Source organism: Heterocephalus glaber, unplaced genomic scaffold (assembly GCF_053883595.1).
Source record: "Heterocephalus glaber isolate CG9 unplaced genomic scaffold, H.glaber_assembly_v1.0 deba00001497, whole genome shotgun sequence".
Classification (NCBI taxonomy): domain Eukaryota; kingdom Metazoa; phylum Chordata; class Mammalia; order Rodentia; family Bathyergidae; genus Heterocephalus; species Heterocephalus glaber.
Window position 1 is genome coordinate 29,714,305 of NW_028258320.1, and position 14,046 is coordinate 29,728,350.

The 14,046-nt window shown below is 32.7% G+C and overlaps 1 long non-coding RNA gene across 1 annotated transcript in view; it reads left to right on the plus strand.

Moving 5' to 3' along the window:
• Positions 1-12,763, plus strand: part of LOC147825620 (uncharacterized) — a 34,176-nt gene extending 21,413 nt beyond the window's left edge. The window contains exon 3 of the long non-coding RNA XR_015440342.1: positions 10,772-12,763. This is a non-coding gene — a long non-coding RNA (uncharacterized LOC147825620). The remainder of the gene's footprint in view (positions 1-10,771) is intronic.
• Positions 12,764-14,046: the final 1,283 nt, after the last annotated feature.

Consider the following 14,046-nt stretch of genomic DNA (forward strand, 5'->3'; position numbering starts at 1 on the left):
CTCATCTTTGACAATGGAGCCAACCACCCTCATTGGAGGAAAGATAGCCTATTTAATAAATGGTGTTGGAAAAAACTGCATTTCAACCTGTCAGAGATTAAAACTAGACCCATACCTCTCACCATGCACTAAACTAAGATCGAAGTGGATTAAATATCTAAATATTAAGTCGGAGACACTAAACATGCTGCAAGATAAGTTAGGTAGAATGCTTAATGACATTGGCATAGGAAAAGCCTTTTTGAACAAATCTTCAGTAGCACAGGAGCTAGCCCAAAGAATCAACAATTGGGATCTCATAGTATTAAAAAGCTTCTTCACTGCAAGAGAAACTACCAACAGAGCTAAGAGACAACCTACAATGTGGGAAGAAATATTTAGCAGCTGTACCTCAGACAAAGATCTACTATCAAGAATATATAAAGAACTGAAAAAACTCAGACCTCCCAAATTCAAAGACCAAATTCAAAAATGGGCATCTGGAATGAACAGACATTTCTCAGACATAGAAGGAAAAACAGCAAATAAATATATGAAAAAATGTTCAACATCCCTGGTCATTCAAGAGATGCAGATGAAAACAACACTGAGATTTCACCTCACCCCACAAAGAATGGCTGCTATCAAGAAATCAACCAATAACAAAGGCTGGTGGGGTTGTAGAGAGAAAGGAACCATTCTCCATTGTAGGTGGGAGTGCAGATTGGTGCAACCACTGTGGAAATCAGTATGGAGATACCTCAAAGAACTAGGACTGGAAGTCCCATTTGACCCAGCTATTCCACCACTGGGTATCTTCCCCAAAGAATTAAAAGAATCATACCACAGTGATATATGTGCACCTATGTTTATAGTGGCACAGTTTGTAATAGCTAAAGCTTGGAAACAGCCTAAGTGCCCATCGACTGGAAACTGGATAAAGAAGATTTGGGTTTTTTTTTTTTTATAAAATGGAGTACTACTGAGCCATAAGGAATGAGAAACTAGATACATTTATAGCCAAATGGATGCATAGTGAGGCCATACTTTTAAGTGAAATAAATAGGACACATGTGTAAATACTGAACAGTTTCTCTAGTGTGAGAAATTGAAAGTGTAAATAAGGATGAAAATGATTAAAATGAATAATTGATAATTTAAAATAAGAAAAGGTCCAAGGTTTTGGGGATGGTGGAAGGGAAAGGGGAAAGGGAAGAAGAGAAAGAAAAAATTATGAGAAAAATAAATGGAATCAAACTGTAAGTAGGGAAGTTTGGAGAGGGTGAAGGGTGCACAGGTAATGGGAGGAAAAATAAAAACTAAGATACATCATGTTATGGTACAAACACCCAATGATAAATGTAAATGGATTTTATACCTAAAATGTGCCAAGAAATATATATATTAAAAAAAATGGAGTACCCTCAGCCATAAAGAACGAGAAACTAGAGACATTTATAGCTAAATGGATGCATATTGTGGACATACTCTTAAGTGAAATAAATAGGACACACATGTGTAAATACTGAATAGTTTCTCTAGTGTGAGAAACTGAAAGTGTTAATAAAGATTAAAATGAATATAAGGAATAATTGATAATTTGAAATAGGAAGAAAAGGTCCAAAGTTGTAGGGGAAGTGGGAGGGGAAGGGGAAAGGAAAAATTATGAGAAAAGGAAAAAATGGAAACAAAGTCTTTGTAAATAGGGAAGGATGGAGGGGGTGAATGTACTACAGGACATGGGGAAAAATAAGAAGAGGGGCCGGGGAATTAGCTCAGTTTTTCCGGCGCCTGCTGTGCAAGCGCAAGGTCCCAAATTCGATACTCGGTACCAAAAAAAAAAAAAAAAAAAAAAAAGAACCAAGATACATCATGTACAGGCACAAGCACCCAGTGATAAATGTAAACGTATTGTACACCTAAAATGTACCAATAAAAGAATTTAAACAAAAATTTTTCCATTTCATAACAGAGAAGAAAATTATTGGAATTTGAGATCGTTAGGGTTATTTTACTCATTTTCATTGTGGCACAAGATGTTAATAAACTTTAGGTAAAGCCATTTGAACCTGACACAACTTCTGAGTACCATAGAGAAATGGATTTCATCTGAAATAGAACTGTGTGAATTGTAGTCACTCCTCATTGACATATTATCACTCAAAAATTTACACTCAGGTTCACTCGATGTAGATTCTGTAGTTTTTTTACAGATTTTTAATGCACACATTTATCATAACTACATATTTAAGAATAATTTTAGTGCCCTAAAAATCTTTTACACTGCACTACTCATCCTGTCTTATTTTGTAAAATGTTAAACCTATAATTATCATTCAATCCAGCAATTTCACTTCTAGGCATCTGCTCAAGAAAAATATTCAAGAAAAGCTATTTCCACACAAAAATATATACGTTAATGCTCACATGAAGAGCCATAAGCTAGGAATCATCCAAATGTCCACAAATGATGAATGGGTTAATAAAATATGGTTTATTTACCATATAATGCAATAGGACTTACCAAAAATAAACCTAAATAAATGTTACAACATAGGTGATACTCAAAAATATTTTGCTAATAATAAGCAACTGTTGGTAGATATGTTTCCAAAGGACTGCTTATTTGTGAATATCTTGTAGATGAAACACATATTATTTTTGTTCTAGACTATTGGAAATGAGATCAAGATAAAAGGAATGCCTTAGATTATAATGTAAATTGTAATGGAATGTAAGTTGTAATGTATGTTTCCAGGAAGGTTTTATAAATGATGTGAAAAATGAACTTATGTAAAAAGTTGGTATTGAGAACACTTGATATCTACATGTAGAATCATGAAAGTAGACACATACATTGTACCATATAAAAATCAATTCAAATGAATTAAAGACTGAAAGGTTAGACCTGCAACTATGAAACTATTATAATAAAACAAAGTAAAAATGATTCAAGACACTGTAATGGACAAGGAATTTTTTGGATATTACCCAAAAGCACACAAAACAAAAGCAAAAATAAATTGGATTTTACAAATCTAAAATCTTCAGAGAATGAAACAACATTGAAGAGACAAGCTGCAGGATGGGAGAAAATATTTCTAAATTATAGACCTGACAAGGGCTTAATATCTATAATATGTTTATGTGCTACTGAAGTGAGCACAATATCTACAATACATAAGGAACACTAAAATCTCAGTAACCAAAGAACAATAATCCAATTAAAATAAGCATTTTGATATTTCTCAAAAAAAAGACAAAAATAGTCAGCAGATATATGAAAAAATGCTCAACCTTTCAGTAATTCTTAGAGAACTGCAAATCAAAATCACAATGAGCTATCATTCCAATCCTGTTAGAATGGCTATTAATGAAAAGAAGATAACAAGTGTAAGTGAAGATGTGAAGAAAACAGAACTCTTATATGCTATTGTGGGAGTTTAAATCAGTGCAACCATTGTTTAAATCAGTATGGAGTCTCATTAAAAATTAACAATGAAACTGCAATATGATCCAACAATTCACCTATATATCCAAAAGAATATACATATACTGTACCCAAGTCCCCCCTTTTCTATATGTATGTATAACTTCATAGGAGATTAAATCAATATGTATGGGAAAGAGACATCTGCACTCCTGTGTTTTTTACAACACTATTTACAATGGCCAAGAAATGGTAATGACTTGTCAATCAATGGATAAAAAAGCGTTATATGTACACAATGAAATACTATTTAGCCATATAGAAGGATGAAATTCTGTCATTTGCATGAATGAAACAACTTGCATGAAACTGAGGGTAATTTAATTAAATGTATTAAACTAGGGAAAGCATGACATTTTTAATGAATAGAGAAGAAACACCTACCTTGTGATACTTACTGACAGCATACCTACATGTCCCCAATATTATGCTCCTTTACATTCAATCATATTTCAATTGACTTAAATGATGAGCCACAGTTTTAGCTTGTACTCCTTTAATGGCTCTTTATAGGACTTTCAGGTTTAAGGTCATAGTAAAATTTTAATTTATTTAACTTTAACATTCCATAACCTCAAATATGTAAGATAGGAGCAGGAAAGGAATGTTTTATTTATAATTTTTAATTTTTATAGTTTTTGTTTGTATATGTTTGCAGTATATAATGATTACATATATCATAGGGAGTTGGTATATGAACATAACACATCTTAATTATTTTTTCATCCCCTTCTCCTCCCCTTCCTCCTACCCCCACCTCTTGGTCCCCTTCCCTTTTGCAAAAAAATATATCTCCCTATTTCTTACTATCTGTCCTTTTCTTTCTTCCTTGGGAGGTTGTTGGTAGTGATAGGATCTCACCAGGCTGGACTTGAACTCACTAGGTAGCACAGGCTCACCTCTAACACATGGTAATCCTCCTATCTCAGCCTCTGGAGTTCTGGGATTACAGGCATGCCCAGATCCTATTAACTATCTTTTATCCTGCTCTTTATTGATACTTTGCATTTCTCATAAAAGAGAAATCATGCAAGTTTTGTGGGAAGGAATATTTTAGGGTTGGTAAAATTAGAGACAATCATTTTTACATAGTGATAAATTCAAGTTAAAAGCACTAGCATGGACAATAAGAAAAAACCCTGACTAACATGCAAGAATGTAGAACAATTACCATCTTCAAATACTTCTGGTGCAAGTATAAATTGGAAATAATTGGTAATATCTGCTAAAGCAGTATGCAAACTCCCTATTATCACAAAATTCCAATTATCTATGTACATTCAATTGAATGGACAAGAACATGTCTATAATATTCATAACATCTTTATTTGTAATGACCACAAAATTGAAAAAAATCTGAAAGATAATCTTAGTAAAATTGATAAACTATATTTTAGTTAAAAATTGAATATTATAATAGTAATGGAATAAAAGCAGTTGCTATGTGGTAATATATGGATAAATCTCACAAGCATATTATGAACAAAAAAGCTGTATATAAGATAGTATATACTGTTATGTGATTTAAAAAATATTAATTTACATAAAAATTAAAATAAAACATATTTACTGCTAAAATTATAGTAGTTACCTTCTGAGAAAAGAGGTAATTATGAGGCAGGGCATATGGAAAATTTTGATGTAATATTAATGTTTTTATTGTTTACAAAGTGGGTTCACCTTGTGAAAATTTTATTAAACTTTGATTCATGGCTTATGTATGATATACACTCAACTGATATACAATTGTCATATTTTAAATAAGTCTGGAAAAATGAGGAAAAATTATAGCCTAAGTATTTAAGGATTTGGACAATCTAATAATTAATTTATTAAATATTTCTCTTGGAGATTAGATAGATAGATAGATAGATAGACAGATAGATAGATAGATAGAAAACAATCTCTTATAGGTGTTTTACAAACCATTCAGGTATATTAAAGCAGTTTTATCAAGAAGATTCTCATTATTGAATTTACATAAATTTCAATGTCTTGATATTTGGAGGTCAGGTTCCACCTTGTTGGGGATGGGGAGTAATTAGTGATATCATTTTCTTCCTTCTCTATTTATGGACCTTCTTCTTTTGAACTTGAATTAGGAATTACCTTAGCACAGGAAAACTAAATAGCATCTTTCAAGTCCTCATTTGAATAATGTCCTCCATTCATATATTTTCTCAACTCCACAGGTGGAGTCCAAAAGTATTTCCTCCATGACTTGTTCTGGTATGGGGAAATGTTTTGAATTAAAACAAATCAGTAGATTTTGTGATTTTAAAATTCCATCCTATAGTAGTCATCAGACAGAATGATATACATAGCAAGTGCATTTTTGTGTGTGAGGTGGAGAAGGTGTACAGAAGAGGTATGGAGAATGGCAGGAGGATGGCAGAGGAGAGACAAAGGGGATTGAGAAAAGAAGGAAAGCAAGGAGAAAGAAAGAATAACTCATCAGTAGTAGAGCCATGACCAATGAAAGTAGGAACAGCTGTATTCAAATATTGCCTCCAGTATGGTATATCTATGAACACTGAGGCAATTGTCTTCAGTAAACTGAAAGTAAATAGATGGATCATAAAAATCACAGATTTTAAAAACTAGAATGACTGGTGGGCTGGGGATTTAGCTCAGTGGCTCTGCCACCTGCCCTGTAAGCATAAGGACCCGAATTTGATCCCTGGTACCAAAATAAAAAATAAAAAATAAATCAAAAATAGAATGACTGGTGCTAAGGTATCAAATGAAGAAAACTAATATAAAGCATTTAAAACATTTCTGGTTTTTGTTTTTGGTGCTGGGGATTGAGCTTAGGACCTTGTACATGCTGAGCAAACATTCTACCAGTGAGCTATACCCCTAGTCTACAATACATATCTGTTTAGGATTATCTTAATAATGTCATCATTACTAATATGTTAGCTAATATGTACTATTTTATATAATTTTTAAATTAAAAACTCACTTTTTAACTAATATGTACTATTTTGTTCATCTGATTTTCCATCACTTTTTAAGATGGCCTTGCCAAATGACAGAGATCTAGAAACAGAGTTCTTAGTGTTTCCATTTCTAGAGTAGTCCACCCAACTGTCAGCAAGTTCTACAGACATGAGATGATTTTTAATATCTGTTGATGTAGCAAAGGCTTTTTTCTTATTTTATTACCAAAAATATTTCTTCTCTCATTAGTTATGTTTATATAATGCTCTGTGAACTTCTAGTGAATTTGCCTCCAAGATACTCCCTGCATTCCTAATAAAATTTGATTTTCTGTTTGAATGCTAATGTAAATAACATTTTCAGAGCCTTTTCCCAAGTGTACATAATAACCATTTCAAAATGAATGAGGAACTGCTATTTCCAAGAACAGATTTTTTAAAAAATTTGATTTACTTTTTGTTCAATGGTTTTGAGAAGTTTCTATCTTAATAATGAAAAATAATGTTCATATCAATTATATGCTCAAAGGAATTCTCTCCTCTGCTGGCTGTGCTATTTATTGTATCACAAAAAGATTGGTTGAGAACTATAAAACTTTTGTGTTTGATACATAGGGCCATTAGAGCTCGATTAGCTACAAAATATCTCTTCCATTTTCCTTTTTGGTATGCACTTAACCACTTCTTATCAAAAATAGTCAAGTGCAGAGAATAGAGTTATGGAGTAGGGGGACAGCAGAACAGAGGATTTGCTCATCAGTAGGCAGTCTGTATTATATAGATGAAGAAGTTCTAAAGTTCTCCAGTACAACATTGTTCTTATAGTTAATGGTACTGCACTGCATGGTTTGCACTGCAATTTGTCAAGTGGGCAGATTTCATGTTGTCGGCACTTGCATATTTTTGAAAGGCTATTCACAATAGCCAAGGTATAGAAATGACTATTTGTCCATGAATGATATTTGGCTAAATAAAATGCAATAAACACAAACATTCACACACACACACACACACACACACACACAGGCATACTACTCAGCTTTAGAAAGCACAAGGATATTTTGTTATTTGCAATATTACGGATGAACTAGATGATGATATATGAAATAAACCAGAATATAGATATAATACTCTGTATGATCTCATTTACATAGGGAATCTAAAATATCAAAGCCATAGAATTAGACAATGGAATGCTGATTATAGAGGATAAGTGTGAGGTGGGGTGGATAAGGAGGCAGAGAGTTTGGTCAATGGGTACAAACAGTTGGGTAGGAGCAATTTATTCTGGTGTTCTATTGCTTAGCACAGTGACTACAGTTAATAATAATGTGTCACATATTTCAAAATAGCTAAAAGAGGATTTAAGTGTTCTCACTACAAAGAAATCATGGATGTTTGAAATACTCGGATGTTCATCAACCTGATTTGATCATTCCAAAAGGTATACATGCATTAAAATATCACATTATATCCCATAAACATATGCAATTATTATTTGTTAATTGAAATAAAACTTAAAAGTAAAAATAAATCAAATTTGAAACCAAACTTCTTTAGAAAATGTAATTATTCTCTGATCTTTGAGATCTTTGAAGACAGTCTATTAATATATAAATTTTAACTTTTTGTTCATAAAATAACTTAAGTACCTTAAAGAGCATTTCATGGAAAAATAAATTTAGAACCATCTCTTAATAAAAACCTATGTGAACTACAATGAAAATACCAATAAAATTCTACAACAAAAATTATCTTTGCTTCAATTCTCACATCAGTTTTCATACATGAAAATTGCATGTTCCATATACAATATAGTTTACACTGATAGCACATATGTTTTGTTTTCCTATCCTTTCTTGTAGGGCACAGTTGACATCTTTTTGGTTTCCTGTTGTCATAATAGGTCTTTGACATGCTGCACCTGCCTGATCCACCTGTCAGCCCATCAGTGTGCTCCACAATTTTTTTGTGTAGTTCTATGGTTAGAAACATTTTATTTTTCCTCTGCTGTAAATGATTGCTTGTGAATTCCAGTCCCAATCCTCTAAGAAATTTTCCTCATGGTATTTTGCACTTGTTATTTTCTTTGTAAATGAGTCTTTTAGGTTTTGTAAGCAAGTACACAGCTGATGTGAAATTATTCATGTTTATTCTAAATGCACAATACATATTAGGAATTTCATACTTTATTTTATTGATATTTTATGTTCTTGTTAACTACACATTGTGTAATACAATAAGAACCTCCTAAAAAATAGCAAGATTAGTGAGGTGTCAAGTATGTCACACAAAGAGACAGGAAAGCAAAACACATGTTCTGTCAGTGTAAGTGATACATGTGTGTGGAACATGCTGTTGTCATGTGTGAAGACTGCCTTAGGTGTGATAATTGAAGTAAAAATTATTTTTTTGTAAAGTGCTATTGGTATTTTCATTGTAGTTCATATAGAAATTTATTTGTTTTTCTTTTTCAGACTTTGCACACTAAAAAACAGTCTGTTGAAAATTTTGATGCTTTTTTAATAAACACTCAACAAATATTAAAAATGCAAAAAAAGAAAGCATATCTTTTAGATGTGTGTGTTTGAACAATCATTTTCATTAAAACAAACAAGAATATCTTTTCTCTCTAAGTCAGTTCCAAGCAGAAGCTTATAAATCAAGGGCAAATTTAAACAGTGTATTCTGCAAAATCCTATCTCACAGTATCACCAGGAAGTACACTAGTTTGATGTGCTACTCCTTGTCTAGTTCCCATTTCTTGTTTGAAGTGCCCAAATTTACATTTGGATATCAATTATGAGATATTTTATATATTTTTAAAATTGTTATATATGAGGCAATATTTCCCCAAGAATTTACAATAAATATATTAGGGGAAAATATACCATTACATAGGCTGGCTTGTAGTTGTCAATAAATAAAATAAGGAGATAGAAGCTGGATTTGTACCAATGGTAAGCTAGATTTGTACCTGTGGTAAGCAAGATGTCAGGCCTTTAGCCCAACCAAGATTTCTTGCCCTTATCCGCAGAACTCTGATTATGATGATATACCAGGTCTATGATTATGTCATGCTACATAGCAACAGAAATTTTGAAGATATAAGGTTTCTTATAATCAGTTAATTTTGAGATAACATAGATAGATACAATCTAAGCATTCAGGCCCTTTGAAACCAGATTGTTTTCTTTAATAGTAGTTGGCAGAAGGCAGAGAGGTTCCTATACAAAAATGATTCAACGTGTCATTGCTGGCTCTGAGGTGGAGAGGGTTATGGGGTAGGGACCTAAGAGCAGCCTCTAGAAGCTAAGAAGAGTCTACTGCCAACAGTTAGGAAGGAAATGGGAACTTGTGAAGGAGATTCAAGTCTTACTGCAGTGAATATTCTGCTCAAAACTTGAAAAGACATAAAATGGATTTTTTCATTATTAGGTAAAAGCACAATCTGTCTGATACCTTGATTTTGGCTTTATGATTCCTGCCCTTAACCTAGGCAAAAGACCCAGATAAATTCTGAACATTTGATATAGAGAGCCAGCAAGTGGAAATGTTAAATTTTTTCTCCTTTTATTTTACATGATTATAGAATCAGTGAAGAAATTGTATGGAGAAATCCCTTAATTTTCCTTAACATTTTGCAAAACCAAACAATGATATCATAGCCAGAATGACATTGATAAAATACATTGGTCTTATTCATATTTTCCCAATTTTAGTTATAGCCCTTCTTCTGTCAGGAAAGTGAAACTAAAGAATATTTCTGTCATCACAAGGATCTTTCATGTTGTCCTCTGACCTTACCACCTCTCCTACAATCTCCTTCCCCTGCTGTATCCAAACTTTGGCAACCACTACTCTCTTCCCCATTTCTGGAATTTTGTCATTTTTAGAATATTTTATAAATATAATCACAGAATACATAAACTTTGGGATTGTCTTTTATTACTAAGTATACTTTTCTTGAGATTTATCCAAGTTATTGTGGGGATAAGTAGTTCCTTTTTATTTAAAAGTGTATTCCACAGCAGGGATCTACACAGATTCTTTAACCATTACCCATTTCTATTAGCTTGGGGTTCATAGAAAAATGGCATCTGCGTTGCTTCTAGTTCTTTTTGTTGTTATAAATAAATATACTGTAAGCATTTTTGTGCAAATTTTGTGTGAATATAAGTGGATTAGTTCTCTGTGGCTGACAACATTATTAGATTCAGTAGTTTAAGACAGAAGTTTATTCTCTCACAGTTCTGGAAGACCAAATTGTGAAACCAATATCATTGAGCTACAGTATGACTGTCAGCTAGACCACACTCTTCCTAGAAACTTTATGGAAGAATCTGTTCTTCCTTTCTAGGACCCTCCAGGCTCTGGTGATTTCTTGCGTTGTTGCTTCTGTGTTCATAATGCTGCCTCCACTTCTCAAGAACTGCTCAGTTGAGAGATACTAAACCAAGCAACATATGAAGATGAAAAACAACTAGAATGGTTTTCAAAATGTATCACCCAGGAATAACTATTCTTAAGCAAGGTGATGGTATATGGAAACTATTTCTCACTACTTAAGATGTAAATATATGAAAAATATAATAGCTTAGAGTATGAAAATGATAATGGACTAGATTCATTTGAAGACTTTTGATTAGGGGAAAATTGCTCATATACAAGTCAGTGAAACTTTGCATCTGTTCATTTTGCCAAATTTCTACTAAGAAATATGTATATTTTGATTCTCATCTTTCTCAATTTTTTAACTTTTTACTCTTTAATACTCAAATATGACAGGTACCTAAATACTACATCAAAAATCTCTCACATGTTGCTAAATCCAGTCAATATTTTACAGTTATCTTCCTTAATTTCTTCATCTATTTGGTCTATTCACCCCATTCTTTTAAAAAATCTGTTTGCTATGTGTATATCTTTATGGTTGGAAGAAAGGACTTTTGAGACAGTGAAGCTCAAATAACAAAATTTTAAAACTTTATGTGTGTACAAAAGGACAATTCATGCATCAAGAGATCTCAAATTCCCTGGATGCCATTTTGACCTTGCCATGTATTATCACCATTATATCTGCTTTGCTCTGATGGTTAACTGCTGCAAATTTGCTGCTGTTTTTCTGGAATCCTGTTTCTCTTTGACATGATGGAATTTGGATTCCTAGAATCCATTTCCAAATGACACTAGAAATTCTAATTTCTTGGCAATATCTGCTATTGCTCAACCTAACTTATGAATGGGAGCCACTACTCACCAATACTGGCTCACCAATGCCAGTTTCTTTTTATTATTGTGTTTTTCACCATTGCAAGCATCTGGAACTCAAACCTCTTGAGAAGCCTCTGGGGAAGAGTGAAGAAGACATGTTTGATTTTTCCCAAACTAAAGGGTTCAGAAAGCTTTAGTATTTTCCAACTAACTTTCACATGGTTTTGTTGAGTCTTGTGCACTGCTATACTAGTAAATATTAACAATTGCAAAACAACTGTTAAACAATCAGCTTTCTAAACAAATAGAGTTATACAGTGTTTCCAGTAGATTATATCACACAAGAAGGACTAAGACTAAATGCGATCTTTAAAAATTCTGAGTAAACACACACACATAAAAAAAAATGAGAAAAAGAAATATATATTTGGTGTCGATTTCCTGATGGAAAATCTTTATATCAGAAAATGAGTTCCAGGTAGTGACTGACATTACCATAAATATTAATTTGGGAGCAAAGATCTTGCTCATCTATCTAGCAAAAGCCAGACATTTACAAGGGGAAGTCTTCATGAAATGTTTACTGTAAGTGGAAAGAGTAAGAGGTGGTTTGGGTAGGAAACTTTCTGTTAGGAAAATTTAATATTAAATAGAATTTTCTTATTTAAAATCATAGTCTAAGTTGTTTCCAATCTTGTAAACAAACAATCCCTAGAGATTCTTTACAAATCACCATCACCTCAGAAAGAAGCTCAATTGAATGATAGGCAGAATCTTCCCAAAAGAATTAAAAGAATCATACCACAGCGATGTATGTGCACCCATGTTTATAGTGGCACAGTTCATAACAGCTAAAGCTTGGAAACAACCCGAGTGCCCATTGACTGGAAACTGGATAAAGAAAATGTGGTTTTTTTTAAAGAAATAAAATGGAGCACTAATCACTCATAAAGAATGAGAAACTAGAGACATTTATAGCTAAATGGATGCATATTGAGGCCATACTATTAAGTAAAATAAATAGGACACATGTGTAAATACCGAATAATTTCTCTAGTGTGAGAAACAAAAAGTGTAAAGAAGGATTAAAATGATTAAAATGAATAGTTGATAATTTGAAATAGGAAAAAAAGGTCCAAAGGGGTAGCAGAAGTGGGAGGGGAAGGGGAAAGGGAAGAAGGGAAAGGAAAAATTATGAGAAAAGAAAAAAATGGAATCAAAGTCTTTATAAATAGGGAAGGGTGGAGGGGGCGAAGGGCATACAGGTAATGGGGAAAAAAATAAGAACCAAGGTACACCATGTAGAGGTACAAGTGCCCTATGATAAATGTAAATATATTGTATACCTAAAATGTACCAACAAAAGAATTTAAGCAAAAAAAAGAAGATAGGCAGAAATGCTGAAGAGAAACACCTGCAATTCTATGACCTGTTCTGAAATTGAATAACCTGTCATTCTTCCTTGTTTATCCTTATTTTCCTTTTTAAAGCTAATATTAGTTTCTGTTGGTTCTAGCTTTCCTTTGAGGTGACTAAATATATAAAAGTAATAGTGCAAAAGAAGGAAGAAATGTTAAGCAAGGATTAAATGTTAAGCAAGAATTTTATAATTTATGTGACTTTTGGTAAATGTTTTCTCTAAAGGGTCAGTTAGTAAATATTTTATATTTACTGGCCATAAGGTATCTTGCTATAGTCTACAAACAGCCATAGACAGTTGGTAAATAGCTGAACACAATCACATAGGCTGAATGCAGCCCTTGACCATAGTTTATAGATCCTTGATTTAGGCAAATGAACTGTATCACTAAGTTCCTGACCATTATGATTTTCTTAAGTGACACACAGATGTAAACAATTGACTCATTATTTAATTTTTTTCTTTTTAATAAATATTGAATTATGAATTAATATATGTGTGACATTATTCTGGATATTGGTGATGCAGTGATGAATCATAGAAGTCCTTCTAGCACCAGGTTATTATTCAAGTATTAGTGTCTTATGGAAATAAATAAGATGATGTTATATTATGTCAGGTATTGCTACAAAGTAAAAAAAACAATTAATTCAGGTAAGTAGATAGGAAGAAAAATGTTTTATATTAGCTAACTAATATGGAGAACATGACTGTTAGGTTGATATTATAATGAAGATTTGAATAAGCAAGAGAGGATTCCAAGTAAATAACTAGAGGGACACCCTGCTGGAAAATGGAAACCCTTGAGACAAAAGTACCAAGAGGAGAGAGAGCCCTGAGTGTGTCCATGGGATAGTCAGAGCAGATGGTCCATGACAGATGGTCACCAGTCTGACCATGATGGTAAGAGCCAAGAAAATAAGAAAGAAAGAGGAAAGAAACATCAGAAAAAAAGCCAAGGCCTAAGTCTTATGGATTCTATAGCTCTTGGAGAGTATCTG